The 21197-nt window shown below is 43.6% G+C and overlaps 1 long non-coding RNA gene across 1 annotated transcript; it reads left to right on the forward strand.

Annotated features, from left to right (window-relative positions):
- The first annotated feature begins 286 nt into the window (after positions 1-286).
- Positions 287-4419, forward strand: LOC142604480 (uncharacterized). Its single transcript, XR_012838345.1, has 3 exons — positions 287-362; positions 3267-3368; positions 4302-4419. It is a non-coding gene; the product is annotated as an uncharacterized LOC142604480 (long non-coding RNA).
- The last annotated feature ends 16778 nt before the right edge of the window (positions 4420-21197 follow it).

The raw sequence follows: 21197 nt of genomic DNA on the forward strand, positions 1-21197 counted from the left end.
TTCTTTCATTGTTCAAAGACTTTGTATAGATAAATGCAACAGCTGCTGAATTGCAGAAAATATTGGAATGGTGATGATGGTTAACAACTGGAATGGTTCAAGTGCTAATTAGATGTTAAGTGATATAGAGAAAAAGGACTAAATAATGGCTGGTAACATATGGTAAAAGCAAGGAAATGTAGGTCAGATTTTTAAAGATTTAAACAGGATTTTAAGAGAATCTGTTTATTTTCAACAGAAACGTAACAGTTAAAATCTGCCGCTGTTTCTGCGTGCGCAACATCTCATCCAAAAGCCGGACAGCCACACGTCGATATACCTTCTTCCACCCAGAAACTTTATGCTGTCAGAAATGGATGAAAGTAAGCCTCCACCTTGAACTTCCAGCTGCTGGGCGGATGTCCCAAGTCCCATAGAGACGGCCACTGTGCCTGTGTAGAATAACTGTGCAAAGGATGTGTGACAAGTCCAGAATGTCGGGGCTGTGCTAAGCGCCCTGCTCTTAGTCTGCAGGGTTGATCTGTGTGCTCACACTAAGACCAGAGCTGTTCCAACACCGCATGATCTCGTCTTGGTGAGATTTCCCAGATGGAACAATGGGAGCCTGAGGTGGATATGTAAGTAGAAGAAAGGCTGTATGGCTCTTCTCATGAGCCTCAGTGACAAAGAGGTGAAAAAATCACCACTAAAGAGCCATATATGCACACAGCAACTGTCAACCTGCAGTTTGTGAGCTTCTTGTTGGTCTGTGACTGTTCCTATGCAGTCATTGAAAGGTGTTTAAAGAAAGTGGGAATCAAATCACTACAGAGGGATCTCCAGCTCCACTGAAAATTTTCTAGGGCTGCAAACTGGAAAACCTTGAAAATCCAGGTTAGGTAGAATTGGGTTCAAGTGTAAAATGCTAGAGTGAACCAAGGTGGCAGACTTTGCAGCGCCTGTTTGTAGAGTTTGGCTCTTGGCACAATTTTATGTTGTTTGATGCGGTTTTCTGTTTACTCTGAAGAGAGCTACACATATAGATATGTATGCATGCCATTGATAATTCACATACCTACTTATACATATATATACTTTGACGTGTGTATATGCACATATATATGTATATACACACACATATATACACATACCTATACTTACATATCTATATTTATTTATTTACATATACGTACCTCAAAATACACCTCTGTTACTTTCCTGCCCATGTACTCTCTGTGAAACAAGGAGAGAACAGTGAGAAATGGTTCAAGGGATTCAAGTGGTTGCAGGTCACGGCTTGTCAAGAGATGGCTCAATAAACACCAACTGAAGTGGCACCACCTCAAAACCCAGCCCCCTCATATTTCTTTCTTATTTATTTCTTTGTTTTCCTCACTTTCAGACTGCAAGAGCAATAGCAGCCTATGTGTAGAATATTTTCTGTAAGTAATGGCTAACTAGGTTAATGGGTTTCCACCATTTCTCAGGTCATCAGCTCCTCCCAGCTGGTCCCTAATCCCCACAAATGCCTTGCAGCTCAACCATTGCCTTGTTTCCTGGAAGAGGATGCAACAGACCTTTGGTGTTTCAAAGTGGATGAGCCACTTTGAATCACACTGAAATCAACTATCCAATTTTAGCCTAGTCAACCTTTAATCACGACATGAGCGCTTCACTTCCTTTCATTCCCTCCCCCTATTATATATGGTAACATGTCTTTCATAAATGCCAAGAGAAACAGGATAATCACTTTTAGTTCCTCCTCCAAGGTCAGCAAATCACAGCTGACTCAAGTGTATCTGGTTCTTGTCCTCTGTGAAAGCAGCTATGACTGTGTAAGAACTTAACTGTTTAAATTATTCAGATTACTTCTTGCCTGAGACAGTTCTTCTTACATAGAGGCTTTCTTTTGTAGGTCTCAAAGCAAGCACTTGTTAGGGGATGTTTTAAAGAAGATAAGAACTAAGATAAAGTTCTTGCCCAAAGTCTGCAGGAGCTTGATCTCAGGAACGGACTGCGATGTCCCAGTCTTTGCTCCACTCTGCCTCACACTAGGTGGGATGGCAGAGAGGCAGAAAAGGATTTCTGAGGAGGCTTGCAGTGTAGCTTCTAACACTGGTGTATGCTCCAGAGGAATTGTGACTAGCTTTTACACATCCACTGTTGAATGAGTATCAGCGTGTATCTTTACAGGTAGGGATGTACTGCTCTCCAACATTTCTGCCAGTGTAGATACAGGATAATTTCACGGCAACCACTGTAAAATTGGTGAGAGGCAGCACAATCCAGCCCACACTGCTTTTCAAGTGAAAATAAAGGAATGTTTTGTTGAGAAGCACCAAAGATAAAAGTGGCCGTTCATATAATCAAAGTACAAAAATGAAAAAGGAAACAATCGGTTGGTTTAATTAGCATTCATACTCCTACTATTCATGCTGGCTGTTCCAAGTGAATGGCAGGTCTTTACTCTGCCTTCACTGGGAGCAGGAAAGAGGCCAGTTTCCCTCTCTGCTTTTTTGTTATTATTTTTATTATCTTAGTAGTACATTGATCACAGTTTGTTGGCAAGTATGTAGCACAGATCATAGGCATTCCTAGTGTTGTTTTATTGAAATGAGTAAAATGACATCAGGAGGAAAGTTGACCCAACATGTTTTGTTTTGGTTTTAATCACAAAATCTTGCTGGGCACTGATCAATTCTTTTTTAAACAAGATTGCTCCAGATTAAACAAGAATAGTACAAACCAAACCATGCAGGGTTTGCTTGTTTTGGACACTATTATCGAAGAGGTGTAGCTTAGAAGCATCCTGCCAATTTGATCGGTTTAACAGTGCACGGGAGAAAGCATATAGCAAGTTAACTATTTATTATGCCAGCTGCCTATGCAATTATTTGAAGCTCCTTAGTTCAGATGACCTTTAAAACTTACTTTAAAAAATAATCACTTTTGATCAAGTGGAGCATTAAGGTCAGTTCTTCCTCTCATAGCAGTCAAGTCAGCCAGTGTTGTGCAAGCAGAACTGGACCTTTTAAAGGATATAATTGTTTTCTAAATTCAAGAGAAGATTACTTAAAAAATTGAAGACTAAAGGTGCTGTGGATTTAAACTATGTTTTAAAGCCAAACAAGCAGTGCCAAAATAGGTCCAAATATGAAACACTGTCATGTGGCCAGATCATTGTATGTCTCTTAAACTCGATCCTGGTTGTTTTGGGATACTCTTGAGTAAAATTAAACATGTATGAAAACATGTGCAGAATTTGGCAGAATCCTCTGTGTTCACAGAAATGGACTGCTGTTAAGAAGAGCACGTTTTAGCCTTACAGACCACCTGAAGTGCTTTTCAGCCACATAATAAGACTGAAATAAGATCTACATGGCCAGGGGGTAAATGTTTCCCTTGTTCTACTTCCCACTTCCCCTTTCAGATTAAACTCCCACTGACTTCATTGACAGTTCATCTTAATGGAGTAATAATTGAATAAATCTCACAGTCTGACTCATACAATAGCTGTGTGATCCACCCAGATACAGTGGCTCGCTAGTCTATTTAAAAAGAAAGTGCTCATGGTTTGGGTGATGTTATCTTTAAGGAGGAAGACTTTGCCCTTTGGCAGCTGTTGCTGTAAGAACGTTCACCTCCTGTCAATATTGTGATATCAGATTGGGGCCTGTGATGTCCTTCATTTGGAGATGTGGAAGCTCAGAGTTTATCAGAGTGGCATGGCATGTGCCTTTATCTTGGCTTTCAGTTGTCTGATGACAGCAGAGATGGGTCTTGGCCTTTTGGTTTTGACCAGAGAGGAAGCCCACGATCTGAGCTGTGTTTCTTGCTAGGTCCTTGGTGGATTTTGAAGGTTAGACCAATTTAAAATCTCACAAATCATCCTTACTTAACTGACTGAGTCGAGAACAAATTGTCAAGGGAGTAAAATACTTTCCACTTGTTTTCACTCCATGTCCCACGATATCATTAACACCTTGGCTTAAGTCCTCTAGCCCATTTTCAGCACAGAGGCTCCCTCCTTTTCCCCCTTTATAGAGTTAGTGTCAATGCCTCCCACACCTGATACCACACACGCATGTTCCTCCAGAGCAGCAATATACCTGCATTATGGTTACAGTGTAGGTTTTAAGGGTCGTGTGTTAGGTGCAGCACGTATTAGAGCCTTTAGTCAAACTCTAAAAGGGCACAGGAAATACACTGACCAACTAACCCTCCCCTCCCCCACAAATAAAGCATAAAATGCTATATATTTTTTTCTGCCTCAGTTTTCTGAAGTTTTTTACTTGTGGATGCCTGTGATTCTTCTGCTGCAGCTTTGTGCTTCTTCTCAGCACTGTCCAGCTCATGACCCCACCCAACTGTGAGAATATTGACTAGCTGTTTCTTCTCCCTGTGGACCTGGAGTCTCCCCATTTACCTTCCCATGGAGGTCTGAAGGCAAGTGTCAACATCTTTCTTCCTTTGCCATGTCCTAGAGCATTTGCAAATCAAAAGCAGGAGACAACTTGCTTCACATAGCCCTTGTATCAGTAGACAAAGACTGAGGTGGATTGAAAACTGGCTTAAATGGCTGGGCCCAGAGAGTGGTGATCAGTGGTACAAAGTCCAGGTGGAGGCCAATGACTAGTGGTATACACCAGGGGTCAATACTGGGTCCAGTCCTATTCAACTTCTTTATTAATGATCTGGATGATGGGGCAGAGTGTACCCCTAGCAAGTTTGCAGATGACATAAAACTAGGAGGAGTGGCTGATATGCCAGTGTCAGAGGACCTCTGGACGGTAGCAGGCTGGAAAAATGGGCTGACAAGAACCTCTTGCAGATCAAAAAGGGGAAGTGCAAAGTCCTGCACCTGGAAAGGAATAACCTCATGTACCAGTATATGCTTGGGAATGGCTGGCTGGAAAGCAGCTTGGCAGAAAAAGACCTGGGGGTCCTGGCGGACATCAAGTTGAACATGAGCCAGGGATGTGCCCTTGCTGCAAAGAGGGGGAATGGTACCCTGGGCTGCGTTAGGAGTGTTGCCAGCAGGTTGAGGGAGGTGATTCTTCCCCTCTGCTCAGCGCTGGTGAGGCTACACTTGGAGTGCTGGGTCCAGTTATGGGGTCCTCAGTACAAGAGAGACATGGACACATTGCAGATGACCAAGCGACAGGAGCATCTCTCCTATGAGGAAAGGGCTGAGAGAGCTGGGAGTGTTCAGTCTGGAGAACAGAAGGCACGGGGAGATCACATCAATATATAGAAATACCTGAAGGGAGGGTGCACAGAGGACAGAGCCAGGCTTTTTTTCAGTGGTGCCCAGTGGCAGGACCAGAGGCAATGGGTGCAAACTGAAACACAGGAGGTTCCCTCTGAACATCAGGCAACAGTTTTTTACTGTGAGAGTGACCAAGCACTGGCACAGGTTGCCCAAAGAGGTTGTGGAGTCTCCATCCTTGGAGATACTCAAAAGTCATCTGGACACGGTCCTGGGCAACCTGCCATAGGTGGCCCTGCTCAGGCAGGGGGGGGGTCGGAGGAGATGCCCTCCAGAGGTGCCTTCTAACCTCAACCCTTCTGTGATACTGTGACAAACCATTAGGATTTATTTACCAGTCTTGCTCCCATGTCTTGCAAGAAGTGATATAATCCTTGTCGGCAAAAGGTGAATTCCAGAGCCACACAACGGTATGTCACAACTTGATATTTCACAAGTTGCATATAGATAAATGCCACAGGTTATCTCACATATATAAATATTAATACATGTGTGCAGTAGGAGATGGGTATAGATACAATGAAGTCCTGTACATGAGTGAATTTATATCTCATAATGAACGAGGAAGGGTTACTCACTTAATGAACTAATCTATAATGAGTCATAAGGTAAATTTAAGTAATTGCTCACTGTTTTGTGTAATAAAAGTGGCAACCAAAGATTTATGGATAACTGAAGATTTACTGTTTGATAGCAGAGAGCAATCTAATGCCATCGGATGATACAGTTTGTACACGCTGGGGAAGATAAGCTTTTACCTAACAAGGCAGCTGGTGCAGATACATGGCAACGTCATGTGCCAGGGGAGACAAAGGACTGTGCAAGGAAGAGGAAGGTGAGGGTAAAGACCCCTTGCCCCACCCTGGTTATGGCAACACCTGTATGAGTCAGAAGTGACACTGGTCCTCAATAGCTGTAACTTGGTTTCCTAAGGAACTGAGGTTTGTGTAATTACAATCCATCTCCTCTTCCCTCCCTACCACTTTGGACCCTTTTGGCTAATTTTAGCTACACGAGATAGATATTAAATTCCTACCAGTTTCATGAAAATCAGAATCTGGAGAGAGAGAAGGTCAACTCAACATCACCACGGAAGGGCAGGCGGGCAGAATTCAGGCATTAGTTTGTCTGTTTGACAGCGAGCGTTTTGTGGTCTGATCAGCCCATACGTAGCCCTGGACTAGCTGCATTGTGTGCTGTTTCTTGCTTGATAGGAATCTCATAGGGACCGGTGCAGGGAATTGGTTTGGGTAGGGGTTAAAGGGCAACAAATGGCAGAAAACCTGGCTTTATTCATACCACTGGTTGTACAATAATGTGTGGAGTTTTCCCGTGTGATGTTTTCCTTCTCTGTGTTTAATTTTTCTAATAGAGTGATTTAATTAAGGGCTTCAAGAAGCTGAACTTAAGGTAGTGTCCTGAATCTGTATTTGATCTTTCCTGATACTTAAGGGAGCGCAGTAGAGGGACTTGTAACTAGGATTTGGAGCCTTTTGAGAAGGGCTCCAAATGAGTGCTTTGGAGATGGGTCCTATTTTTCTCAAAATCTGAGTGTTTTCAGTTCAGAATTCTGGTTCTGACCTCTCTTGAATGGTATATTTTTCCTATTGTACCAATAGGGAATGTTTTCCTTACAGGCTGGGTGTTGGGGCTTGATGGACAAGCTGCCTCATCTGTTATGGCAGTGCCTATGTTTCTACTAGCATCTTCTCACATAAATATTCCATGCATCAAATATGTACAAAACACACCGTAATTGCGTAAAAAGGATGACGTATGAAGAAAAATACGCTGTGCCTGTGGCTAAGAATGTCTTAATCAGATGTTCAAAATGCACATCTACGCACCAAGGAAATATTTTGAAGTATATTATCTAAGCCTGCTATGAATAAAGATTTTTTTTCATGTTAAACATAATAGCTATCGTTGGAGGACATATCATTGGGATGTATTTGTAGTCCTCGTTTTCTGGGGCAGTGGAAATTTTCTTTCTTCTTCCTTGCACTAATTCAAACAAATCTGCTCTTTGGGTCTTTCCAGCCAGATTACTTCAGTAGTTGCCCTCAGGACATCTTGTTTAAGCATAAACTTGTGTAGGGCTCATGCTTTTTATTAATTCCAAGGGCTTTTATACCAGTTCCCCCATTAAAACTGAAGAAGGAGAGAATGGCTTTGTTGTTGTGATTGTTCTCAGTGAAGATGAGATGTTGTTTGATCCCAGACTGTGGAATTCCCTCACTTTAAGATCTATAATTTGTTAAGATTGGTAACTTGTAGTGCTTGAATTTAAGAAGTGCAGGATACCGTAAGAACCAGCTGGAGACAGTGAGCTTCAGGTGCTTAAGTGCTACATAGACTTGCAGGACTGAGGATCAAAAATCCGAGTATGGGAGCTGGGAAAGAGAGAGGAGACTATGGTATGTTGTTGTCATGTATCCTTAGTGAAGTGCGGTGGTGAATTTATGACTCTCACTGAGGACAAGTTGCTTTTGCCATAGCCTGTTAACTTCTAACAGGAATGAATGAATAGCTGAGTGGGTGAGAGCGGCAAAGAACAACAAACAAATGATACAAACTTAAAGAAAGCAATATTAAATAAATGAAATGTTACAGTATGTGACTACACAAGAGAACCTGGGGGAACTGCAAAAAAGAAGGATTGAAAGGGAATGGGAGTTTGTAATAGAGTAAATACAAATTAATGCTAAGCTACAGTGAAATTCCCAAGGAATTATATTTTGCATCCACATGAATACTAGGGTAATTCATCATGATTAATGATGTTACAATGAATCCTGGTATGTGTTGAAATACTTTCCTGTTCTGAGAGTAGGAGAAAAATGTTTACTATGAGCAGCTAAATATGGACATTAATCATTATGTCTTTAATGTCAGGTCAAAACTATTTTCCTGCTGCAAATATTCTGTTCATTATTATAATATTTAGCGTTAATAGACTGAGACAAATGTAAAATTCCTAAAGAAATTGTGCAGTTGAAGCTGGAGTTGCATAGAAAGTCTCAGACCTCTCAAAATGTTTGGGTAGTCTCCATTGCTACTTACTTTTCACGAGGCACGGGTGCAAAATGTCCAGAGGAGCAACAAACATTAACACGAGGTGTGTTGACACTGATTTCACAATAGCCTTTGTAGTCAAGGCGTGGAATTAAATTCTCAGAGTCATACTTGCTCTGTGAAGGACAACGTGGACTCTGGGTGAATGGGTGCAATCCTGGTGACTGCAGTGGCATGCCCTTCAGCAAGCATTTTGTTGCCATACTGACAAGGGGTGCGGGCATCTGGCTTCTCTGCCCAGAGCTCCTAGGTCCTGCACGTGTCCTTGGACAGTCGCCTCTGAAGCCCATCCTGCTGCTCTTGCATTCAGTGCCACAACCGCTGGTCTCACCGGGAGCAGGATCAAACTCCTAATTTCCCTCTGTGTTCCCTATCTGGAGGAACTGCTTGGAGTCCAGTTGTAGAAACCTTTTCCCATCCTCGGCCTCCTGACTTCTGCTCTCCTTGCATCCTAAAGGGCAATGCCACCACCTCTGGACATACCTTCTGCTCCAGGCACTGACCCTGGCCAGTTTGTGTTGCCCTTCCCCATGCTGGCACTGGTATTTGTGTGATCAGGGGCTGTCGCAGCTGCTTCACGGGGCTAATTTTCAGCCATTTCAGTTCCCTGATTTGCCTCTTGCTTGGCCTTGTGAAAGCTATACCTAGGTCAAAGGAAACAGCAGGACATATTGCAATGCTCTCCAGCAGCAGCTTGCACTTTGAGGCTGTGCTTTTGGCTGCTCTTAATGGCTTGGAGGGAATTGGAAACTGCAGTGTGATTCTGGTATTCCCCTTACATTCACCCTTTCCCTGTCCGTGGTCCACCTGCACCGGCCTTGTCTGATGAAACAGCTCATGTTAGAAGTCCCCCCTTTTTTGGGTACCTTGTGGTAACTTGGAGCCAAGCCAGCCCATCTATTGAGCTTCCCCTCTGCTTGGCTCAAGGCTGTGCTGATGTTCAGTTCAGGAACCGCTCAGTGGCAGCAGCCAGGAGGAAGACTACGCAGGAGCTAAGGCTGCAGGCCACATCCAGGTGGTATGTGCCTCCTGGAGAGCCAGACTCCTCTGTGGGGTGTGTGACAGCTCTGGCAGCACAGGGGAGCACAGGCCACGGCATCCTTGAGTGCCAGTGTCCCTGTTCAGAGCTGGGGGACCCAGGCTCTCTGGCGATCCTTTGTTACCAACACGTGGCAGCAGGCTGGTGTGTTCTTCTTCCCCAAGCTTGCATCCCGCACACGTGTTTGAGGGGCCGTTCTCATGCTGGAGTGCTTTTATTTAGGGGAAATTACACTGGCAGGCGCATACCCATATCTGTCTGTTTACATTTTGAAGCTTCTGGGGCTGTGTCCAAGGTCCACTGAAATCAGTGGGAGTCTTTACATTTATTCCAATGAACTCTGATCGGGCTGCGTACCAACACAGAAAGGAGACTTACACACACTTTGCCACCTCCCCACTCCCTTCCTCCCCGCTTCCCCTGCCGTGGCTTCTCATCTCCCTCCTCCCTTCCCCACTGACACCATCACCACATAAACCAGAAAGGATTAACAAAGATTTGTGTTATCAGTGACATTTAAAGCTTCCAGAAATCAGGAGTCTTTGTAATCACGGTCGCAGGCTTTGTAATCCTCCTGTGCCAGTACTGATTATACAGGTAATGGGGTGCTGTAGCAAATGTTATCACTGCCTATTCAGAGTGCTAATCCAGTGACTAGAAAATTAATGATTGCATTACATTTACATGTATTTCTATCTGTCTAAGGTATTGCAATATCGTGCTTTCTTTATTGGATTTACTTTCTTGGTTTATGTTCTCTTTCCCCAGAGGAAACGCAGCCATCTCCCTTCTGTTGCCACACGCAGAGAAAATAATGTGGACAAGGCAATGTGGGCAGTCTGTGGCAGAACAGGGAGTTGAACGTGCATTTCCAAGCACCAGGCTAGAGCAGGGTGGGTAGATCCCATGATTTTGAACAAAACAATTACATATATTTTTTAAAGGCCAAATTGGTGAATTTGCAAGTAAAAATTTGCAATTTGGCTGAAGTAATCGTTACCAAGCAAACAAATAGAGGTAGGAAAAAGGCAGGGAGAAGAAAATGTGTATTTCAACATTTTTTAATGGTTTAAGTTCTTTGAGAGAGCAAGACTTGTAGCTTAATCCAAGCTATGCTTGAAGGTGATGCTGGAGCAACTGAGTGGGTTACATGGGGGGACTGGTGAGACTAACAGTGCTTCTCTTATCTCACCCTGGTGATTCCTCCACTTTATTAGCCCTGGAAATCATTTTGCAATATTGTGTGTCCTGTTTATAAGTGCTGTTAAGGGACAGTGATGTTTTGTGTCATGGAAACAGGACTTTTATCTGCCTCAGATGGGTATTTAGAGGAAAATTTCCCTGGAAAACAAGGCTTACTACCTTGTTCTGGCCCTTCTGCATCCCAGCTACTCAGAGCCTGCAGCCTTAGCTAGGATCTGGCCCCTCTGCCTCATGCTGGTGAGTGGAGAAGCAGGGAGCTTGGCTGCTCTCAGCCTTCAGGGTGAGGGCTCCAGCAGGGAAGGCTCCTGGGCTGGCAGAGGGATTCCCTGCCACCTCCCCCCCCTGCCACTCCCCTCCCCGCTGCAGCCCCTGGCACAGGAGGGGAGTCAAGGGGAGCTGGCAGGGAGGAACCCAAATGTGTTGCAACTGGTTACTCTCCTCTGACATCAGGGCCCCTGGGTGGCTGCCTGCAAGCCAGCGCAGCGTAAGCAGGCCTGGCTTGGGTTATGAGATATGAAAGTGGCTTGGAGCCACCTTTGTTCCTCCCCTTGTAGCCCCTCTGCTGTGTCTAGGAGCGGAGGATCTCAGGGAACTGGGATGGAAGCAGCGACCGGCCAAGAACCCATGGGGAACAGAGAGACAATTTTAGACAGTGATAATTTTGATCAGCTCTGCATTGTTTTAATTGCATACTCCTTACAAGGAATTGCAAAGACTAATGGCCTATGTGGTATGATACTGAGAAGAGGATTTTGTTTAACATAGTGGGGAGTGTATAAAGTAGCAGCCAAGAGTTTTGGAAATATTGGATTAAATTCAACAGATCTGGAGGAACTCTGTGTATGCGTGTGTGTAAATCCTGGGGTCCATAGCTGTGTCTTGGGCTGAGCATGGGCCGACTGGGGGCTGCAAAGTCTACATAAACTGTAGATTACCCTGATCTTACACCACCAGTTTTTATCCTAAGAGTAGCTTATTTCTGAATAATTTCTAAATATTATCTTAAAGGCTAGTACACATATATTCAAATGGTTTTACTATGCAATAATCTTCACACTGTGGTTTCAGTCCTGGAGAGAGCAGTGACTTTCTGGAGTTAGTAACCCAAGTCATGTGAATGCTCCTGTGTCATCTTTGGAGTTTATTTGCTCACATTAAGATAAGCAGGTATGCAGGAATGGGCCTAGCGGAGCTCATGTAAAGGGTTAATTAGATCCTCACTATCCTCATGATATAAAAATATAAGAAATAGGCTTTAGAATGAAAGAGGAAATAAGTTTTCCTAATGGAAAGCAAGAGGTAGTGACTTAAGCTCATTGTTTAAAAAAAACTTGGTAAGTTGACTAAGTCAACAAAATGATGATGTTCCTCAACAGTGTATAGCATTGCCTCAAATAAGCATTTATGTTTCTCATAAGCAGCTACATTAAATTTTTAATCAATGTTTGGCAGATGCTTTCATGTTTTTTAAGCATTCCATTAATGTTTCAGCAAATGTGTCATATCTCCCAAAGCAAAACTTTTGCTACATGTGTGAGTGCCCCAGAATCCTTTACTGCAGACAGGAGTAATGGTTGGGAGAAGCCCATGGTCTTGCGTGGGCTTGAATGGGAACATGACATGGCATGAGGAATGTAGAGGCTTGGGGAGAGCCACCTTTAGGCAGCCTGAAGGAGATGAAGCACCTGAGAGCTGTTGAACCACAGGCAGTATGGGCTGAGGCATTGTTCCTTAATGGGGAGTGAAAATGGAAGGAGTTTGCTGGGAGAAAATGCATGTACTGGTGATATGTGAAGAGCATGCAGGCAAAAACAGCGCAGATGAGAGAACGGTAGGGACTTGAGGAGGAGGTTGTGGATGTGATGGAAGGTAGAGGAGCAGCAGGGTTGAACAGCAAATACATAATCTCCCAAGAACTGGAGGGTATTGGAAGACTTAACTGTGGTGTAAGATAGAGCAGTTCATGCATGGCCATGAGTGACTGAGATAATGAGGTGGGAGTGATGAAGGATTATATTCAGCTGGAGGGAAGCAGTTTGATTCCTTCATTGCTCATTCCCAAGCACTCTAATGTTTGGGTGGTATTTCAGTGGCAGGGTTTTTATAAGGAAAGTGTGATGTTGTTTTATGGGGTGCTAGCCAGATCCCACTGAGCCATGCTCTCAATCTTCAGTCTTCTTAGTCACAGTTTTTTCAACAGAGCATTCATCTGTTCATAAAGTTGCCAGTGTTTCAACATTATCATTGCTAAGGACTGGCCTACATTTACTTGTTTTGCCAATATAACTGTTTCGGTTAGAAGTGTGGGGTTTTATGGTTTGGTATTGTTGTTGTAGTAAAGGTATAGTTATTAGTGGGAGTGTAGTTATATCAGGAGAAAAATCACTTGTTGTGGTGAAAGTATCCCACTTAGTACCTGGGAATAGCTAGCTGCATTGCCATAAACAGCTCTTCACGTGGTTGTGTAAAGGATGTATTAGCATGAAGATTAACTGTATTGGAATAATAATGCACTACAGAGTTGTAATATAGAAAAAAAACTTGGCTAGAGCTTTTGTTTTTTTTTCAAGAAGACACAGATTTTTAAGTACTCCATATATATCATATAGACTCGTTCATGAGCACTTACCTTATTTTCATGACATACCAACAAGGCATTTAGAAAAAATTCTTGTATTTTTTTCTTCAGCTGCACAGAAACAACTGTGCAATGAGTTGAATTTGAAACAAACACATTGCTTTCCCTTTTCCTGTGATGCTCCTCCACCAGCTCAAGATAGCATTATATTGTTGAGTAACATGTCAGTAAGGTCTTCTGGTTATTACTTCCCTTTGAGAAAAAAATAAGTTCTGGATCTTTAAGAAACAGCTTTTCCTTAGCGGACTAGCTTTTCATCTGTGACTTTGGGCTCCAGTGGTCAACATAAGCCATTGTGAAAAACACTTGGAGCAAGATTGTCAGGTTGAAGGCTACTGAAATTGAACCTATATGATTTAAAGCCAAAGTATCTGTTCAGGGCAGAGGGCTTTAGAGCAACAATAATGCACACATGTGCTTAAGGCAAAGGATGTGTTAACCTCTGCAGCAGCATTTTGGCTGACATACTGTGACAAAGGGTGCTTAAAGGCCTCTAAGCACATGCCATGCTAGCTTTACAGATGTCCGCCGTGGCACAGTCATCCTTATCCAGAAAGGTGCAGTGACAGTGATCTTTTCATGATTAGCTGGAGACTCATCACTACAGTTGCGTACATAGAGCTGCTTGTTGCAAAACATGCCCATGCCACCATGCTGGAACTGAGCTGCAGATATTAGTGGAGCACTGCTGACTTGCTCTGGCTGAAGGTGTTGCGTATAAGTTGCTTATGCAGTTTACCTTTTCTCATTTTGAATGTGTCATGGTTTAACATGGCCAGCAGCTAAAATAACCACAAAGCCGTTCGCTCACTCCCACCCCCCAGTGGGATGGGGGACAGAATTGGAAAAAAAAAAAGTAAAACTCATGGGTTGAGATAAAGACAATTTAATAGGACAGACAAGGAAGATAGATAATAATAATAATATAATAATAATAATAATGATAAAAGAATATACAAGTGATGCACAGCACAATTAATCACTGCCTGCAGACCACAGATGCCCAGCTAGTTCCCTAGCCACGGTCTAAACCCCTGGCCAGCTTCCCCCAAGTTATATACTGAGCATGACATCATAGGATATGGAATATCCCTTTGGCCAGTTTGGCCGTGCCCCCTCGCAGCTTCTTGTGCACCCCCAGCCTCCTCGCTGGCACGGCAGTATGAGAAGCCGAAAAGTCCTTGATTTGGTGTAAACCTTGCCTAGCAACAACCAAAATATCGGTGTGTTACCAGCATTATTCTCATCCTAAATCCAAAACACAGCACTATACCTGCTGCTAGGAAGACAATTAACTCTATCCCAGCCAAAACCAGGACAGAATGTTTCATCCCCTGCTCAGAGAGTTTTGAGGTGTACTCTGCATCACAACCTTAGCTGTAGTGGTCAGTCAGGAACAGTCTATCTCTTGGAACTGTCAATATGCAAGAAGTTAGTTTACATCATTGCTATTCCTGACTGCATAAAAGAAGTAGGCTGGCTTTTATACCTGGAGACACTGCTTCTGTTAGAGTAAACATTAGGGTTGCTACAGTAATTGGACACGTGCAGCTTACCTATATTGACATTCTGGCCCTGCCCACATTTCCTTCAGTAGCTACAGTCAGATTCTGCATTGGCAAGATCCAGAAATAGTTCAGATTTTAAATGCTTCATTGTCCTTAATTTGTAAAAGGGCACAGTGTATTGTACCCTTGCACCAGTCAAGTTCTAAGCAGGCTCGTCTGGGGATGAATTTGGAAAGTTTGGAAAGGGCTTTGTCAGCATTCTGGAGGCTCAATACATAACAATTCGTCTGATTTGCTCTGTAGCTAAATTTTAAGCCAAAGAGTTCAACAGCTTCTATTACTTTGGGACTAAATTGCAGTGATCAAGTTAAAAGGGTAGTTGCTTGTCAGAATCAAAGTGGCTTTGTGTTCCCCATAACTGCAGTCATTGCTTGAAAAATTATCATGTAATCCCATTAATAAAATGATTAATAGACACCAACCTGGTTTTGGGGGTGAGCAGTAAGGCTGGGAGGAGGGAGAGGCTGAGGTTGGATAGCAATGCAAGTCATCCAGTGAGTCAATGGCAGGAGGGAGGGGACCAGGGCCCCCACAAATTTACTGCCAACTCTAAATACGTGAGCAAAATATAACAACATTATAAAACCCCTAGTTCCCTAGAGAGACCTAGTCAGATGGAAACCTGGTCTCCATAGCAGGCCCTGTAATTTTCTGGACCCGTGTTACATACTGAAATAAAAGTGACTCAGTGCCAGCATTTATTTTAGAAATGCTATTAAAATGCTTTTTTAAAGCAAAATAAAACCAAGAGACACATGATCAGTATGCAGCAATTATTAGTGAAACTACACTGATCCACAATTAAAACACTCTATTAAATAAAAAGCAAATCAATCTTAATACTAAGTCACCAATGTGAATACCAGTTTTGAGCAATCCTGAGCTCAACTCTAGAAGGCGGAATGCAAAGTTTTGCTATAAATCGCAAGTAAATTATTGTACTGAACACATAAATTAATGATCTGAATCTGTTGGCTGTTTCATATTTAGTTCAAAGGGTTATTTTAGGTGCCCCTTTGTTTTGATGAAGATTGTATTTTTAAAATCTGTGTTATAATTGTACACAGGACAAGCACACTGCTACGTTTTTACTTTTGCACCTTAAAAATTAAGAGATTAGGCTGCCCACCAACTGGTTAAAACAAAAGATGAGAAAAGTTGTTCCACAAGGAAGAAGCTTTGCAGCTTTGCTTCCTGTGGGTTTGTGCCCTCTCTCTCTCAACCATCGGTTTCCTAAATTCTCTTCCTGTTTGGCTGAGCAAGCAGCTGGCTGTAGGTGTGCTGACTTCCCCGCCATTTGCTGCCTGCATGTTGGCCGGCTGGCCAGCACTGCGTGGCATACACAAGGTGCCGGCTTCTGCCTCCTCGCTTCCATGGGGGCACTGGTCCTACACCTCTCCGTTGCCAGGTTAAAAGGAAGGCATAGAAACCTCACCTCTCACCTCTTCGGAACCTCCCCTTCTCGGTCAGTTTTAGCAGAAATAGACCACTGGGTTGCAATATTATTGTGGGAACTAGTAGTTGGGTGAACAACGCTGTAGCTTTGTGCCCTTGGGAGATCAGACTAAGGAACAGAAAAGTAAGAAGATATTAAAAATATGAGGGCAGTGCAAGCTTCTCAGTTCTCAGTCTTCTGCACGCTTGTGTAGAAGGGGCTGGAAGTACGGAGCAGATGTGGCCCTGTTTTGCTGGCATACTACTTTCCACTAGGAGGGATTTTTTTTTAGTCTGGAGAAGGAAGATGATTGATTAGTCAGCTACTGAAGGAGCTTTTTAAATGTTGATGCAATGACTTGCTTTCTCCAAATGATAGCTGTTGATATTCTGAAGCAGCAGTATTCCCTCAGGTTGCTTGCTGACCCATAAGACAAGGCTTTTCTGCCTCACCTTTGAATTTTGTGGGTTGCTTTGCACTGTTTCCCTTAGGGCCAGGCATCTTTGTCCAATCAAGCTTGAATTAGGTCACTGTTAACCAGTGTCAACTTGGAGGAGTCTTGCTGAAGCTGGCAGTCTAAAAAAAAAAAATTAAATATTTTCCATGCCACAGAGACTACTGGTCTGTGACCCACCAAAATATCAAAAATCCAGATGCGTAAGACCAATTCTGATGAAGTTGGCATAGTCTTATCTGGGTCAATTGTCTTAACAAGACATTATGTCACCAGTTAGGGGAAAATACAATCTAAAACCCCTAAAAATAACTAATGGGAAAAACCTTGCACAACAAAGCCAGTCGCACAGCATTTGATCATCAGAAAAATAAAAATAAATTCAGACTCATGATATATTTAATCATCTGTATTTATTCCTCTGCTAATCTAAAAACAGGCAAATGTTCTTTTTCTTCTTGGAAACAAGACAATTCCGGAAAACTTCGTATTTTAGGCAGCTCTTCAAACAGCTTTTCTCCTAAAACTTAAATTTCATTATTTGTTAGGAGAAAAGCCATTGGAATGAAAAAACCTTGAATTATATATAAGCTCTATTACCATACCAGTACCAGCTATGTTGAGGAGAACTGTTCTCTAGGCTCTCCGAATAGGCACCAGAGGAATATACTTTGTGCGTTTTGTCACAGAAAGAGAACTTGGATTTTGTGGCAATCACTCTGACCTAGCCTGAAGAAGACAGAACTGAAGACACCTGGAGGAAGCTAGACCAAGAATGAAAAAGTGTGAGATGGAAACACATATCCTTAAGCCACATTAGCTGCCATTTTGTCCCAGAAGAGGAGTGACAGCTCTGTAACAGCAGTAGCAGAAAGAGCCCAGGGAAGAAAGGGAAAGGCAGAATAATCTCCAGATGTGTTATGTGTATGCAGGGAGCATCCTGCACATGAAAATATTTTGCAGTGGTGATGTCTGAAGCCTTTGAAAACACCGCTCCATTAGGAGAGAAGTTATCTAGGCGTTCTCAGCCACCAACTTCCAAGTCTTTTGCATGAAAAAGCCGTGAGTGGGGGGAAATTGAGACAGGAGTACTCCAAAATAAAGTGTTGAATCCAACCACTTATGGAGTTTTTCAAAACCAGCTGGATTTGAGAGGGAAAGAAAAAAGCAATGCAATGAGAAGATTGCAAAGAGGGTCTCAAAGTCTGTGATGCTGCGAAAACACAAAAAGGTCCTGTGGTCCTTCATCACAGCAGTATCCAGAAAACCCTGGAAGTTTTCACTGAGAGGATACCTTTGAGGAAGGAGATGAAGTAAAGCATTTCAGATGCCTTGGAGTTCTTGAGAATCTTGAAAATGGTTGTTTGAAGCTTTTTTCTTTTGCTAAGTGGATTAGAGATTTGGTTGGATTAGGGCCTTAATAAATACCTACAGTGTTTGTCTTTCATCTGCGAAATGTTTGCCTGCTTTTAAATAGACTATTCTTGTTTGACCAGTGTTGTCATGTTGATGTGAAACTTTGGAAACAGGAATTCTGCCCTTAATTCAATAAAAGGATTTGGAAACCTGAGGCTAAAACTCGCCTCAAATATAACTGGTATAAATCCAGAGTAGCAGGACTTTATTTCAGTGCTGGAGAAGCAGCAGGAGACTAGCTCCTTGACAATTTTTGATGTCTGGATGACTTGTTTATTTGCCTCATGATAGTTTGCGGTAGTGTAGCTATTATTTTTAAAGCTCAGCCCTGGCCAGAGGGCAGCCGTTCTATTCCGCGCAACGGGGAAACCCAGCAGTGCTTCCCTGGGCAGGACAGTTCCTTCGTCTGGAGAGCAGAGAACCGCTGGCTACAGCAGCAGTGAGCAGAGAAGTGAGGCTTGGCCATCTTTACCAGTCCAGCAGCAATGCGATCATTAAATGAGAGTGGGTCTCGTGAAACAAGAGCAGATCTTGAGAAATCCGTAGGTGGCACCAAGTCAATGGGGTGCAAGGAAAGGTGCAGTCCAGCCATGCCCTTTCCCTCTGCTGTGCAGCGTTGCTGCTGCTCCCCGCTCTTTTCCTTTGTGAAGTGGCTTGGGTGGCCCTGTGTGCAGATATGTCTGTGTGTGGTGGAGGAGATGCTGCCTGCTCTGTAGCCATAAACAGAGGAGTCATAAAACCTGCTCCCTGTCACTCTGGCTATCCTTCGGATGCTGTTAACTGATGAACAATTTAAAGGTGATAACTCGATGATGGCAATTTATTGCAGTGATTTATAACTTCAGTCATGTACAATTAACAACCTACAGGCAATAGGAGGGCAATGATGAAAATTTACTGCAGCCATTTGTCATTTATATTGGTGGTCAGAACAAAGTATGTCAAGGCACAAAGAGAGGCCACAGACCAGGCAGTGGGAGCGAGCTGCCAGCTTTGCGGACAAGGAGGCACCCAGCTCCAAGTACCGACCCACGGCACGCCAGCCCCTTTTCACGCCCTCTCCCATGAGGGCACAGCCACTTGGGTTTTATGGGCCTAGTTGTGTACTGCCACGATGGGGAGGGTTTCTCACTGTCTACAAGGCCAAGGTGGAAGCCCACGGTGGGACTGTCAGGAGCTGCTCTTGCAAGGTGGGATGCAAGGTGGAGCAAGAGACTGGGGAGGTGTGAGAGGTGCAGTTGTACAAAGGGGTTGTCATGGCAGGCCTGACCCATGGCCTGAGGGTGTTGTTCATTGTGATGGGCTGAGCTGGCTGACTCCCGGCAGGCTGGCATCACAGTTGTGCCTGCTCCCTCCCTCTGCCTTTTCCCCGCCACCCAGTCTGCAGGGCAGGGCTGCTCACCCGTCCTCGCCAAGAGGCAGTAGTGAAGCACAAGCCCAGCAAGGATTTTTCTGATGGCTTAGTGAGCCGCACTGGTTCGTCAAGGGCTCAGGTGAGTGCTGAGGCAGGGTTTGGAGCACAGAAGCAAGCAGTGGAGGAGTGGGAGAAAGACCCCTGCCCCTTTTGGTGCCAGTGAGACAGGGGACTGTCTGCAGTGACCAGAGAGGTGAGACAGTCCCAAGCCTGCTTCCCAGCCGCCTGGGGAAGGGGAAGGGTTGTGCCTGTGCCCGGCAGAGGTTTGTTTCCAAGGGCATTATTGACAGTCTCTTTGTAGAGCGGAGATTAGCTCAATAATGAATGCCTCAGAATAAATCAATGGTGGGACAGCTTCCGGACCTGGTGATTTTCCACCCTCTGCAGCTTCTAGGTAGCAGACTAGCACAGGCTGCAGCCCAGCAGGGACAGCAGGTCATACTTCAGCTCCACCTTGGAAAGCACGTAAGGAGCCCACTTGCTTTCGCTTCAGTTGAGGAGTGTGGTCTTTTTTTCTTCAAGGTACATCTTGGCAGCATTTTGCATATCCTTCAGGCTGGTGGTTTTGCTTCAAGGAGCTGTAAAGCTCATCAGCAGGGCTGTTCAGATGCCATTACTCTCTCTTCAACACTACTCCATCCTTTGCCATCTGATCTTGTAGTATTTGTGATGATGGGACTAGTTTTCATTCTGCCTGATGAAGACAACCAGTATCTTGCAGTGTTTATTTCTGCTTTCATGAAATCTTCTGAAAGAACTGTATTGCTCTTTTTAAAAGAGAATTACAAGGTCATAAGGCAATTATGGCATGCTGAATTGTCTGGCGTACATCAGTACTGGAGAGGTCAAGTCCTATGAGTGAAGGTGAATCTTAGATCTGGAATATAGCGATAATTGACCTGCATGTAACATCTCATAGGGTGATATAAATTAGTACAATTCATTGCTTACATTTGAAGAATCCTGTTTCTCTGGCTACCACAGCCACAAATAATAAAAAGAGTCCCCTTTGCAAAGACCTTATGATGGCCATCTACTCATATGACTAAAAAGCAGGTGGGAAAGAGCAATAAGAAAGGAGGGAGGCAAAGGACATGAAAGGACACTGATTAACCCAATGACCACAGATGTCAGCGTACTGTCTACCTGCCCCTTGTCAGATTATTTGTAGACATAAACAGTCATTCAGTCCCGTTTTTCCACAGAAATCCCTTTTGATATGGCCTTTAGTAGTCTTCTTTTCCTTCATTTTTTTCCTCACCAGAGCAGGACAGCAGTAGGCAAGTTGGTATTAGACACGCACAGAAAGGAGGAAGCAAAGAAGGAACCAGAAGGTCCATGTCAGAGTGGAGAGTAAACAGGGAAACTGTTTTGTGGTCATGAGAGAAAGATGTCAAATGACAGGCTGAACAGTTTGGGCAAATGGAGGTGTTATTCTCTCTGTCATTTTAATAGCTGATGATCAAATAAGAAGAAAGAGGGAGCAGGCAAGAATAATTTACTATTAAAAGGGATGAGAAGGAAAAATTGTGTGATCTCCTAGGACAGATCACACACCCAGAGCTAAACTTGTCACAACAGAATCAGGTTGATTCATGAGTCTCCGTGCTGCATGTAATTATACCTTATTTAAAAATTTAAAAAAAAAAATTAAAAAAAAGAATGATCTTAAAGTTCAGCTGCACTGCTCTTGCAGAGCTAAATCCT

The sequence above is a fragment of the Balearica regulorum genome, chromosome 1 (genome assembly GCF_011004875.1).
Source record: "Balearica regulorum gibbericeps isolate bBalReg1 chromosome 1, bBalReg1.pri, whole genome shotgun sequence".
In the NCBI taxonomy this organism is placed as follows: Eukaryota; Metazoa; Chordata; class Aves; order Gruiformes; family Gruidae; genus Balearica; species Balearica regulorum.